Source organism: Pelophylax lessonae, assembly GCF_965119305.1.
Source record: "Pelophylax lessonae genome assembly, chromosome: 1".
NCBI classification, from domain to species: domain Eukaryota; kingdom Metazoa; phylum Chordata; class Amphibia; order Anura; family Ranidae; genus Pelophylax; species Pelophylax lessonae.
Window position 1 is genome coordinate 474,106,488 of NC_138768.1, and position 13,780 is coordinate 474,120,267.

Sequence of the window (13,780 nt, forward strand, 5' to 3'; positions counted from 1 at the left end):
GGTCAAAGCCAGGAGAGAGAGCAGACAGGTCAGGAACAAGCCGGGTCAAACTGGAATCCAAGAAGTAGCAATGCTCATGAAACAGGAAGAGCTGAAGACAATCCAGCAATCTGATGGGCTGAGCAGAGTCCTTTTATAGGCCAGTGAATTAGTCTATGGCCTGAGTCCATTGCGGCCATGGGAAGTACTGGCAAAGTTGCCAGTTGCAGCACAGCCATTTTACTGACAATGAGTCTATGGCCTGAGTCTATTGCGGCTATTGGAAGTACTGGCGGAGTTGCCAGTTGCAACATGGCTGTTTCTCTGACATTAGCACAGCGTGCCACCATCAATGCAGAGTTACTACAGCATTCCACCATCAATGCAGTGACCAGCGTGCGTGCCCCCTTCAATGCAGTGTGGGCCCCCCCAAGACCAGTGCACTTACCTGGAGCCCTGGAGCAGTTTGGCGGCGACAGGCTTCTGTCTTCTGTCCTGGCGGGTGGCTTCTCCTCACTCGGCGACGGCTTCTGTCTTCTGACTCGGTGGGCGGCTTCTTCTCACTCGGCGACAGCTTCTGTCTTCTGTCCCGGCGGGCGGCTTCTTCTCATTCGGCGGGTGGCTTCTTCTCACTCCACCTGCGCATCTACTCGAGTCCTCCTCTTGCTCCCGCCTCCTCCTCGGCCAATGGCATGGGGTTTGCCATGCGGCCAATCAGGAAGCCGGTATTAGACCGGCTTTCTGATTGGCCAGGAGGAGGATCAGTGTGACAATAGCGAATTTTCATTCGCTATTGTCACACAATGGGTGGGCTCTGGGTGCACTGCTCCGGGACCACCCTTTGCATCACCCTATTAGAGTCTCTGGAACAGGAACAGGAATACTTAGCACAATACACATTCCATCTCAAAACACAGACAGTATTATCATATTTAACAATGTGTGGACGACAAGTGGCTGAGCCGATGACATTAGCAGTCTAGAACAGTCTAAGTCTCCCAGTGTAGGATTAAAACCTTCACATCTCTATATGAAGACATTGCTGACATTGCAGTACAATACACATTAGCATCACTTGTAAATACAGGCCCCATTTGAAACAATCCAAACCACCAAGTATCTGATTTTTTAAATCATAGTGACGGTTAGTACTGTCACAGCCTCATCTGGCTTTCTTTGCAGGGCCATAGAGGCCTGGCTTAGGAAGGAAGCAGTGGCCTCCTCTAAGTTTTTTTTTTTATTCTCTTTTCAGAAGGTTGGGTGGTTACTGACTGCTCTGATGATGCCTGGCTTCCACTCGGCTCCTCCACATTGACACTTTCCTGTGTAGGAAATGAGTACATTATTATAATGTTATAGTGTAAGTATAAAGGTATAGTGTATATAAAATATCACGTTTGTTTATTTTCACAAAATAACAGACTTTACATTAAGGAAAAATTATTGCCTTGATAAATTAATATTTGTTTAGCATCATTATATTTATTGCAGACAATATATTGTTAAATGCTATACCTGTGTCAAGGTTGGCTCCTCTACATCTTCCTCCTGGGTTTCAGCACATAAGCCCTCTGCCGCAGTGGAAGGGAGAGTAGAGAGGGATGGCCTGGGTTCTGACTGTTCTGTCAGGAAGCGAAGGCTCTCGAAGTACCAGAGCCTTGGTACATAAATGTCATCTGCAGCAGATCCTGACCTTTCCGAATCTCGGATTTTGTTGAGCTCTCTTTTAACCACTTAAGCCCCGGAAGATTTTACCCCCTTCCTGACCAGGGGGTATTTTGCGATTCGGCACTGTGCCACTTTACCGGACAATTGCGCGGTCGTGCGACACTGTACCCAAATGAAATTGACCTCCTTTTTTCCCCACAAACTGAGCTTTCTTTTGGTGGTATTTGATCACCTGTGCGATTTTTTGATCATGCACTATAAACCAAAAAATTGAGACACTTTTGCAAAAATAACAATATTTTTCAAATTTTTTTATATGAAATTCCCCCAAAAAAATGTAAAAATCAAAATTTTTTAACATTTTAGGCCAATTTGTTTTCTGCTACATATGTTTGGTAAAAAAAAAATCGCAAAAAGCGTATTTTGATTGGTTTGCGCAAAAGTTATTGCGTTTACTAACTAAGGGAAAGATTTTTGTCATTTTATTGTTTTTTTTTAACGAATAATGGTGGCGATTTGCGATTTTTTTGCGGGACTGCGACATTGCGCAGACAGATCAGACCCTTGACTGACATTTTTGACACTTTTGGGGGTACCAGTGACATCACTACAGTAATCAGTGCTATACATATGCACTGTTACTGTAAAAATGACACTGGGAGAGAAGGGGTTAACTTTATTGGAGAGGGAGGGGTTAAGTGTGTCCCTAGGGGCGTGCTTCTAACTGTGATTAGATGTGGCTGTGTGTGTAACAGCAGAGATCCACGGTCCTACATAGCAGGACCGTTAGATCTGTGCTGTTACACAGGGGAGAATGACAGGCGGCTGTGTTTACATTAGCCGCCTGCCTTTCTCCCGATGTATCCGACGATCGCAAGTGACCAGCGGACATCGGGCACGCGGGCTGCTTAGTGAACGAGCGGGGGCGGGAGCGCGCTCGCCCCCTATTGGCTCCCAGGCTAGTGACGTATCGGTACGTCACTTTCCTGGGAGGGGCTGACCGCCGCCATATATAGTCGGGCGGCGGTCGGCAAGTGGTTAAAGGTGTCCACTCTTTTGTACTTTTAAACTTCTTCTGTGTCTTTAAGTTGGTTTCCAGGTATGCGGGTAACAATCTCATGGGCAGTCTTTATGCGAGACCTCGAGAGCTCAAAAGAACCAGTATTAGTACGAGCATTTGTAGTCATTTTCATACAACATTTGCATAGCATTGGTACACATTTAACTATCAGCATGATCAATACTATAATTCCAACCATATACAATATACCATGCAATATACCTGCGAACCACCCTCCAATACCAGTAAACCAGTTGACAGGATTTAGCCAAGAGAGTCAACTTTCCCAGCTACATTCAATCCAAGCGGTTTGGGTATGTTCCTTACAAAAATCCAGCTTTAATTGCTGCGCCCTTTCTACATGTGAAATGATTGCATCTTCAGCTTCCCACTACGGTACACATTCCTCCTTCCTTGACTAGCAGTAAGATAATCCAACACCAGCAGGTGTTGCAAAACCTCCTTTTTAATCATTTTTAATTCAGTGGCTATTAATATGAAATTCCTGTCTTACAGAGCAGTTATGTTATCCATTAAATCAGCTAAATCTATAATGAAACTGAAAGCCTTTTTAAAACAACATCTATTCACCCAAGGTATAGAAAATATTGGTCTTATGTCTCTATCATGGGACTCAATATCAGTATCATCATCATTTCTTTCTGGGCCTGCATTTTGAGTTGTATTAGGTGGTGGTATTTCAAGATTAGTCTCTTCTTCAGTGTCATCTCTAGTCTCCTCATTTTTGCTAGTATCATCTTCCACTTGCCCAGGAATAGCCTGTACCGGAATGTCCTGTTCAGTAAGGGCTCTTTTGAAGAAATGGGCAGGGATTTTATGCAACTGTGTCTCTTTGAACTCATTGTCACTCATATACCATGTAGCAGGCACAACCCTCCCAAAATGGCAAACTCCCATGGAATTTAATGGAATTCAAGTGTAAGCTTTCTTTCCACCCACAAAATAGTACCCTGGGGGAGCAGCACATGCCTTGTTGTAGTAGTATCCCTGCAGACACATTAGTAACTTCAAATTATTCTGGCGTGAATGTTGGCGATGTGTGAAATCATGCAATTCCTGATATCGATCTGTGCTTCACATAACATCTTTACCATCAAACCAATACCTGACATGCGCATTATCCATGCACTGAGAGTCTCCAATCACTTGATCAGTATTTCTGAAACCTTTCTCAAGTAATTCTGGTGGATAGATGCGGGTAAATTTAATACATACTGCTGGTATTCTCATTGGGGCATTGGTAAATAGTAATAGTGAGATGGCCTTGTCAACCATGTTAGCACTGATATCACCAAAGTGAGCTCCGTCTTCTATCTCAGCTAGGGTACTGGGTATACCTAGTAAGGGCAAAGTCTTGTGTGAGATAGGTGAGTGTGTGCATATCCAACACTTAGTGATTTCCAATTTCTTGGCAGCTTGTAGCTGCATAGCAACAAAGGAATTATAGAAGGGTTCTTCCAGTTTAGCATGTAAGTCTCTCCTCAGCCGTTGATCAGATTCAGGCTCTGTGGTAATGTGTAACTTTTTAGTCATTACAGTAGCATTTGAGAGAAAATGTATCATGCGTCTCACCTTTTTTTTTATCATGTGAGTCTATTCATACATCATGACCGTGATCCACGCCAAGGCTCCTCCACTCAGGATAATTCCTCAGAGATGCATATCAGCTCTAGGTACTGTAAGAGACATTCTTCCGGATTCGTAGTTTTCTGGCTCGAGCCCGAGTCAACAGTGGAGATGACCTAGGAGGCAAAGGTACAGAAAAGTCCTTGCCAGCAGTACACTGGCTTGTATGTTTGTTCAAAGCTACTGCTTTCTTACAATGGGAACCATGCACCCAATACTTGTAGTCTTTTAGCTTTACAGCAGTGGGAGAGACAAGAATAATCTGAAACGGTCCTTTCCACTTAGGGGACAGAGTAGTCCTGGGGCTGTGAGTCTTGATGTACACCCACTCTCCAGAATTTAGTTCATGAGTCCTTTCACTTGGGTCCACTGGTTATCCTGCTTTGGAAAAAGTATCAGAAAACATGTTTGTGTTAAAGTCTTAAAGTCACTGTTTCTGATGTTACAGAAGCTGTAGGAAGTCTTTTAGGAGGGCGCCCAAACAATACATCTTCTCCTTAGGGGTAGTCCTGATGGTTGCTAGGGCTATGGACAATGTTTCTACCCATGTGCTCTTTCAAATAGTAGTCATCTTGGCCAGATACCTTTTTAGGATTTAATTACTGCGTTCCACCATCCCACCAACCTGTGGTCTATATAAGGTGTGTGTAACTGTTGTTTCAGACCTAAGATATCTACTACCTCTGCTATTAGTTTGTTATCAAAGTGTGGACCTCTGTCTGAAGAGATCACAGCTCCTATACCAAACCTGGGAATCAATTCTTTAGTAAGACACTTAACTACTGTTCTGGCATAATTTTTCGCAAACTAAAAGATACTTGAATCGGCCACAAGGGGGCATATCTGAGAAGTCAATCTGCACAAATTGAAACGGCTCCTCAGTATGCGGAATGTGTTTCATAGGAGTAGGCACTTGTTTACCTATGTTATGCATTTGACATACAGCACATTTATTAACCTGTTTAGCAGCATATGTATAAAAACCTGGTGCCCACCACTGTTTGTTCACAACTCGACACATCCCTCCTGTTGAGACATGGCAAGGCCCATGGCTCAAGGCAAACAATGAAGGAAAAAGAGTCGGTGGAGCAATCAACTTGTCATTCAACCTCCACAGACCATCCTGTCTGCAAACAGTTCCTTTTGTAGACCAAGTGGATCGGTGGGGTGAACTTTCCTGTAGGGCCAAAAGAACACTAAGGTCTACCTGAAACTCTGTGGCAAAAAAATGTAGGGACTACATGTGGCTGATAAGAGTGAATGGCTTCTTTGGCATATTTATCAGCCAAGGTATTCCCTACGGACACATACTCATCAGACTTAGTGTGCGCCTTGCATTTGATTACAGCTACTTTGAACTGCAGACAACAATCTGACAATTAACTCTTTGTGCTGAATGGGTGTTCCTGTCGCTATCAGATAACCCCTTTCCTGCCATAATTGTGCAAAGCTGCGCAATATACCTACAGCATAAGCAGAATCACTGTAGATATTTACCGTATCTCATTCTGCTAGCTCCAATGCAACACAGAGAGCTGTAAGTTCCACAGCCTGCGCTGACTTAGAATTTAGCAGAATTTCAGTATGCAGTAGGCGGCTCTCACCGTTTACTACCGCACAGGCAGCTAATGTTAACCCATCAGGTCGTCTGAGGGATGAGCCATCTACAAACAAGTCTGCACATACAGGCAGACCAGCAATGGATTCATCCTGAAGATCAGATCTGGGTTTTGTTATTTCATCAATAGAGGCAGCACAATCATGTATCAGGTATTCAGAATCATCAACTTCCTCACTGTCAGCTTCCGGTAGAAAAGTAGTTGGAATTCAGAGTCTGGCAGCGCTGGATTTTTAGGTTGGAAGCTGATAACAAAATCAAATGATTATGTGTTATCCTCTGCACTGAGAAGTGTTTAGTATAGGCATTATTTAACATAGCCTCCAAATCATGGGGGCACATCAAATAAAAAGTGTTGCCCAATACAATGTCTACAGTTTTTTTCAACCAGTAGGGCAGCCGCCGCTACTGATTTTAGACATCCAGGTAGCCCTCTGGCAACGCTGTCCAATGGGTAACTGTAGTACCCCACTGGGCGATGTCTGGCACAGAAATGTTGTGTTAACACCCCATTCGCATATCCATTTATTTCTGTGCAAAATAAATAGAAATCTTTGCTATAATCTGGCAAACCAAGACTGGGCACTGTTAGCAAAGATTGCTTGATTTGGGGGGCGTGGCCGAACCACGGATGTGAGCAGACTTGGGAACAGATAGCTCCACCGAGTATCCTGTGATTTCATCCTTTAACCAGCTTTATCGGCGCCTTACTTGCCTTGAACGGTGCCGGTGCCATCCCTGATCCTCCGCACAGCTCCGGTGAGTCGCTCCGATCCCCGCAGACATGCAAAAGCGGCCTAAGGAGGGAAAGGCAGCCGCGGCCGGACAGGCCAAAGATGGCGCCTCCGCGCCACGAGCCTCACCTAAGGACACATACCTTGAAGCCGCCCAGAGGCTCTTCACAAAACCAGCCTCAAGGGATCGTTCTTCATCCTCTGGGGTCACGCTGAGCACATCGCCGGGCTCCCCTTCGGATGCAGATGACACGGTCCCTCTGGGAGACATTTCTGGGCAGCTCCATGATTGGGATCCGGCATGCTTGGACCAGGCCAGGCTGCAATCCTCCCCTTCTGCAGACCCTGAGCCCACACTCCGGGATGTTATGGCGGCTGTTAACTCCTGCAATTCCTCTATCACGGCCCTTACTGCTGAGTTGAAGGGGGTGAAGGCTGAATTCTCCTTTGTAAGACAGAATATGCAGAAATTGAGGGAAATAACTGCTGCAGTGGAGGGCTGGGTTAGCTCCCTGGAAGATGACATGACACCCTTACAGAGAGAGGTCAAACACACCGCTTTAATCTCTGCACAGCAAGCTGCCAGATTAGATGACCTGGAGAACAGGATGAGAAGGAGTAATGTCAGAGCCATCGGGATCCCTGAATGTGCTGAGGGCAAGAACCCTGTCGCCTTCATTGAGCAATGGCTCGTCTTCACCTTTGGGCAGGACTCTTTCACCCCCATGTTCTCCGTGGAATGGGCCCACAGGGTCCTCATGCGGCCTCTTCCTCCTGGTGCCCCTCCTCGCACCTGCATTTTCAAACTTCTTCATTACAAAGATAGAGATACCATTCTGTCTAAGGCCAGAAGTATGCAGTGGAAACTGGTCCTGGATAATGCTAAAATCTCCCTGTTCCCGGACTATTCTGCGGAGGTGCAGAAACAAAGAGCTAAATTCGGAGATGTAAAGAGGAGACTCAGGGATCTCAACATTCAGTATGCCATGTTATACCCCTCAAAGCTCAGGTTTGTCGCGAGAGATGAGGTTCTATTTTTTGATAAACCTGTGGCAGCGGCTCAGTGGCTGGACGTGAATGGCAGGGCGCTGATAGGTGCCCCCTCTCCTAGGCATGGGGCACTGTGAACAATGACCATTTATCCTCTACGCTTCAAGTTATTCCCCCCCTTTCTGACTTAAGGGGGGCTGTTATTGTTTGCACTGGATGATTCCATCACACTCCTGCATAGGCGGATGCTGCCCCACAACGACTACTGCTATGTGTTTGGAACTGCTTGTGGTTCATGAGGAGATTACGATGCCAACTGTGATCCCTCCCTGGTTTCCCTCTTTTGGTCGAAGTTGGACGAACCCCTGTGACTCCCCATCTCTCCATTCCCTGCTCCCTATGCTTCCCCCCTGTGTTCCTCATGTTTTTGCCCTTGGATTTATCTTCACTGACTCACACTTATCCGGAAGAATGACTTTCTACCCTGCAACTACAAGCCTCTTGACCTTGCTTCTGTGTATGATTTGGAAGATTTGGAAACTGTCCTGCCTTGCATGTGCATGGATTGTGTTGACCTACTGGGCCCTGTCCATCCCCCTGCTGCTGTGTGGAAACTTTGACTTCTATCTGGGCCCCCAATTGCAGTCTGGGTCTCCCGTTGCCATTTTTCCTTTGAGACTATGCCCTTACTTTTCCTATGGCTGATACGATTTGTGTTCTATCATGGAATGTCAGGGGTCTCAATAACCCCACTAAACGAACAGCAGTTCTTCGGAACATTAAAAGGTTACAGGCTGATATTGTGTGTCTGCAGGAGACCCATGTGGCTCCTGCCGACAAGTACAATTTGGCACCCAGTATGTTTAGTTGTCAGTACCATTCTGTTTACTCTAGTTATTCTAGGGGAGTCTGTGTGCTGGTCCAGAGGGGTGTGCAGTTTACATGTTTACATTCTGTAATAGATCCGGAAGGCCGCTTTATTGTTATGCTGTGTCGGGTGGCGAGTCTGACCTTTGTATTGGCTGCGGTCTATGTCCCGCCACCCTACACAGTCAGGGTATTTAGATTGGTGCTGGACCAGGTGGCTAAGTTTCCGGATATGCCTGCACTAATAATTGGTGACCTTAATACAGTCATGCTCTGGACAGATTCACTCCGCATTCCGTTGGTCCCATGCCTGCCAGGGGACCTACGCCTTTCGCCCGGCTGGTGGGGGAACTCGGACTGACGGACGTTTGGCGGATGGCCAATCCAGGGGTGAGGCAGTTTTCATGCTTCACGGCCACTCACTCTGGCCTATCCCGGATTGACATGGGACTGGGAGATAGTCGTCTTTTGCCTTTGGTATCCTCGGCGGGCTACGAGCCGCGGTTGGTCTCTGACCACTCTCCGCTCTGGGTCCGACTGACCCTCCCTGTTAGACGGGGTAGGCCTTTGTGGAAATTAAACGCATTCTGGCTGATGCTCTTTCCTAGCCCTGATCCTATCCCGGCCCTGCTCCTATCCTTTTTTAGACAAAACCTCAATTCTGCTGATGTTGGGGTCGTGTGGGATGCCGCCAAGGCGTTCATGAGGGGACACTTTATTGATATTATCAACAGGATAAAAACAAAAACCAAGGCTTGGGAAACTACGGTCCTCTCTGAGGCTACGAGATCTGAAGCGGCTTATATCACTGACCCTTCGGAGGCTACCCTGAGGGCATGGCTGGCTGCCCAGGCCCTCTCGGGTGCGGTGTCGTTGCAGCGTGCAGAAAACAAGCTCTTCTTCTTGCAGCAGAGGTACTTTGAGGAAGGTGAAACTACTGGCCTTCTGTTAGCTACCCTGGTGCGGGCTCAACAGCCTACCACTTTTATCCCTACGCTGGCTGACTCTCAGGGGACCCATTGGCATACCACTGCTGACATCGGGAGGGTTCTGTGTGACTTTTTTCGAGACCTCTATTATTCTAAAGTGACAGCGAGCACCCGGGAAATAGAGAATTTCCTGGATGACTGTGATCTTCCTACTTTTTCGGCAGAGGATGTGGCTCTTTTGAGCGCTCCCCTGACGGAGGACGAGGTGCACACTGCTCTGGGGGCTGCCTCAAATGGTAGAGCACCAGGAGCGGATGGTATCCCTTCGGAGGTCTACAGCAGATACGCGGAGCAGTTGGTACCTAGACTTCTCCAGGTGTTTAACTCTGCTCTTAGGGAGGGGAAGCTGCTGGCATCTATGACGGAAGCTATCGTGATACTACTTCTGAAGCCTGACAAAGACCCGACCTTACCTGACTCCTAAAGACCCATTTCTTTGCTTACATCAGACGTCAAGATCTTGGCGAAGATCTTAGCAACCCGACTTTCTCAACTTATACACAAGGTTATCCATCGGGACCAATCAGGCTTTATTCCAGCACGCTCTACAGCATTGAATCTTCAACGCCTCTTCCTAAATCTTCAAATGCCAGTAGATAACCCTGGAAATAGGGCGATTTTTTCATTAGACGCCGCCAAGGCGCTTGATAGCGTTGAATGGAAATATTTATGGGCGGTGCTGTGTCGTTTTGGAGTGGGAGACCAATTCCTTCTATGGGTTCAATTGTTATATGCAGAACCCACGGCTAGGTGGAGGTTCAATGGGGAACTGTCTGGACCCTTTAGTCTTCATAGGGGTACCCGACAGGGTTGTCCGCTGTCCCCACTGCTGTTCGCCATGGCGTTGGAACCCTTGGCGACGCGGTTACAGGCCTCTCCCGAGATTGTGGGGTTCAGACGGGGGTTGCGAGAAGATGCTATCTCCTTATATGCAGATGACACTCTTCTATACCTGGACGATACTCAGAATTCTTTGCGTGCGGTAATGTCCCTTATAAACTATTTTGGTTCTCTGTCGGGTTTTTCCATTAATTGGGACAAGTCAGTGCTAATGCCATTGGACCCTCTACCTACCCCTGTCCCCACTTGTGCATCATCGGTGCGAATAGTGGGTGGGTTTAAATACTTAGGAATACAGGTGACACCAGACCCTTCTGACTACCGGGAGTTGAATTTAGTGCCTCTCCTGCGGAAGTTTCGCTCTAAATGTACGAGTTGGTGCAAACTTCCGCTCTCTGTGGTGGGCCGTATTAACCTTATCAAGATGGTGTGGGCACCCCAACTGCTATATGTTTTCCACAATACCCCTGTGTGGATTCCTAGACGTTGGTTCCGTAGGATAGAATCTCAATTCCGAGAACTAATCTGGTGTAAGAAAGCGGCCAGAATTAAGCTGTCCACCCCGGCAGGTGGGGAAGGAGGGGGGCGGGTTGGCGGTGCCGAACCCCCGGATACATTTCCTGGCCTCCCAGGTGCAACACATGGGGGGCTGGGGGAAATTGGACCCGCAGGATCCCATTGGGGCCATGTTGGTTCCGGCGGGCTCCCCTTCCCCTGTTCTGGTCCATCTGGAGGCTGGATTTGCACACCTGCCAGCGGGTATGCCGACAATTGCTCTGCTTAGAATGGTGTGGCAGTGTGTCAAGGCGATGCTCCTGGTTGGGGGTTTTCTGCCTGAGACCCCCATTTGGTACAATCCAGCTCTTCCGGCTGGAAGGTGCGGAGATCTGGAAGATGTCTGGAATTTGCTTTATGATGCAATTGTATAGGGGTCGGGTGCTGAAATCGTTCCTGGAATTGCAAGGGGAATTTAATATACCAAGACAATGCTTTTTTAGATTTTTGCAACTCAGACACGCTCTTGGGGCTCAGGCCAGGCTTACACCGCTACAACTTACCCCTAATAGGCTATTGGCAGAGGTATTTCAGGCCTGTGACAAGAAGGGTATGATTTCTGATATTTATGTTGCCCTCCTAGGCTCTTTCCAGGACCCAGCCACCCTCCCTGCCAGGGCGACTTGGGAGGAGGACCTTGGTCCCATTGATGGAGAGACATGGGAGTTGTGCCTCTCATCTATTCCACTGGTTTCGGTCTCAGCCTCACAAAAGGTTTCTCACCTTATGTTATTCCACAGGGCATATAGAACACCTGTCCGGGCTGCACCGTTGGGGCTGTAGGCCTACTCCCATGTGCCCGAAGTGTGATAGGGAACAGGGAACATTGATACACATGTTGTGGCAATGCCCAAAACTTTTTAGATATTGGTTTACGGTTATAACCACAATATCCAGAGTTTATAATTTTCAATTGCTTCGTGATCCGGTGGTTTGCCTCTTGGGGGCCCTGGAGGTGGAAACCTTAACTCCCAATGCCCATGTGGCGGTGATTCGCCTGCTATACATTGCTCGAAAAGTTATAGCTAGATACTGGATCTCCACAAGAGTCCCATCGGTGTAGCAGTGGATTAAACAGGTTAATAGTTCCCTAATCAGGGAAAATTTTACTTATCAGCTCAGGAAGGCATCCAGCCTTGGCTCCTCCAGAGCTGGTCATGCATAGGCTTTTTGAAGTTTAATCACAAATGTTTGGAATGTTGCAGGTGATTGCAGATGGTGAAGAGTCCCTCCCCTCCCTTTCTTCTCTTTTCCCCATATTGCCCTTCCCTAGTGTTTTTCTTACCCCTGCCTATCTCCCTTCTTCCCCTCCCCTTTAAGTTTCTTTTCCTTTTACTTTCTTAATATTCTAATGTTTTCCACTTAGCTACTTGATTGCCTGGCATTTATTTTCTGTTGGTTTCAGATATTATTGTCATTGCTTTGTGGTTTCTTGTGCATTCATTGTACCACTATATGTTGTTCACACATAATCCTTATTTGAATTACAATTGATACTGTTTGAACAATGTTTGCTCTTATTCTTCAATAAAAGTTTACTTTCTTGAAAAAAAAAAAAAAAGATTGCTTGATTTGTTTAAATGCTTTCATAACTGAAGGGGTTAAATCTTCCGAAGTGAATTTATAATTGCTTTTTGTTTTTCCCTTTAATAATTCCTGTAGTGGTCCTACACTGCCCCTCTTTTTGGATCTCCAGTTCTCCCTTTTGGCCTGGGGGACCCCATAATTGGAAATGTACACTACTCCTGATGGGGGATAAGGGGTTCCGCCATGGGAACTCCTTGTGGAGTCACCTGTACTGTAGAAACTGGCACTCCCCTGGGTTCAGGAACCTTTTCCTTAACCTCAGGGATTTGCATATTCATTATTTTAGTTTTTTCCTTTTTCTCTATTTTTTTTCCTTTCTTTTTGTAACACTTCGCAAGCTATCAGTGCTATGTCATCCAACTCAGGGACAGGTTTATTTCTCCAGCCTGCTATGCGGAGCTCCGTTCTTTTCTAATCTCAGACAACAATCCACTTACAAAAATATTTACCACTTTAGGTCGTTTCATGTCATCTTCACTTTCAGTCGCCCAATCACTGTGCTTGTATATAGCATCTTTGAATCTATTCCAATAGTTCAACACATCCTCACCTTCCTTCTGAACAACATCCAATAACATTCGTATATCCTGTCCTTTATCAAACATGCTTGCTACCTTTTCCTTTAGAACTTCATTTAACCTATCAATTTTTGTTTCATACGTATTTTGGCCATCTGCCTCTACCTTCAATATCCCTTATTCGTGCGCACTTATTTATTTATTTTGTGCAAATGTGTTCCATACATCCACATATTTTTCAGGTACTGCACAATCAATCAAAATTCACATATCTATATATGTAGCTTGCTGAGTTTTCTCCATTCACGTCAACCTTTTTTACCATTTCTTTTAGGACACTTGGCAATGTTTGAGAGATCTTCTATAATTGTCCTAATTTCTTGCAGTTTCTAAGGGACATAAACTGTTCCTATCCTTGCTGTATACTGACCTCCATCACCTATTTTTAAGAGCATTTCTACAACAGGTCAGTTACCCGGACTAAAAAACAAGAAACTAACATAGCTTTGTCTCCTCGTCCTTTAGGACGCTAAAAAAACTGTAAAAGTGAGTAGCATCGGATGATATGGCCATCAGTAGAGATGGCACATCAGATACCACTTGAATGCTACAATCAGATAAAACTAAAACCTTTTTTGGCTCCGTGCCAATCTTACAAAAAAAAACTTTTGGTCTCGTGTGTCTTTACAAAAACCTGACCAGAGGTTCCCCTCCTTCAATAGAGGACA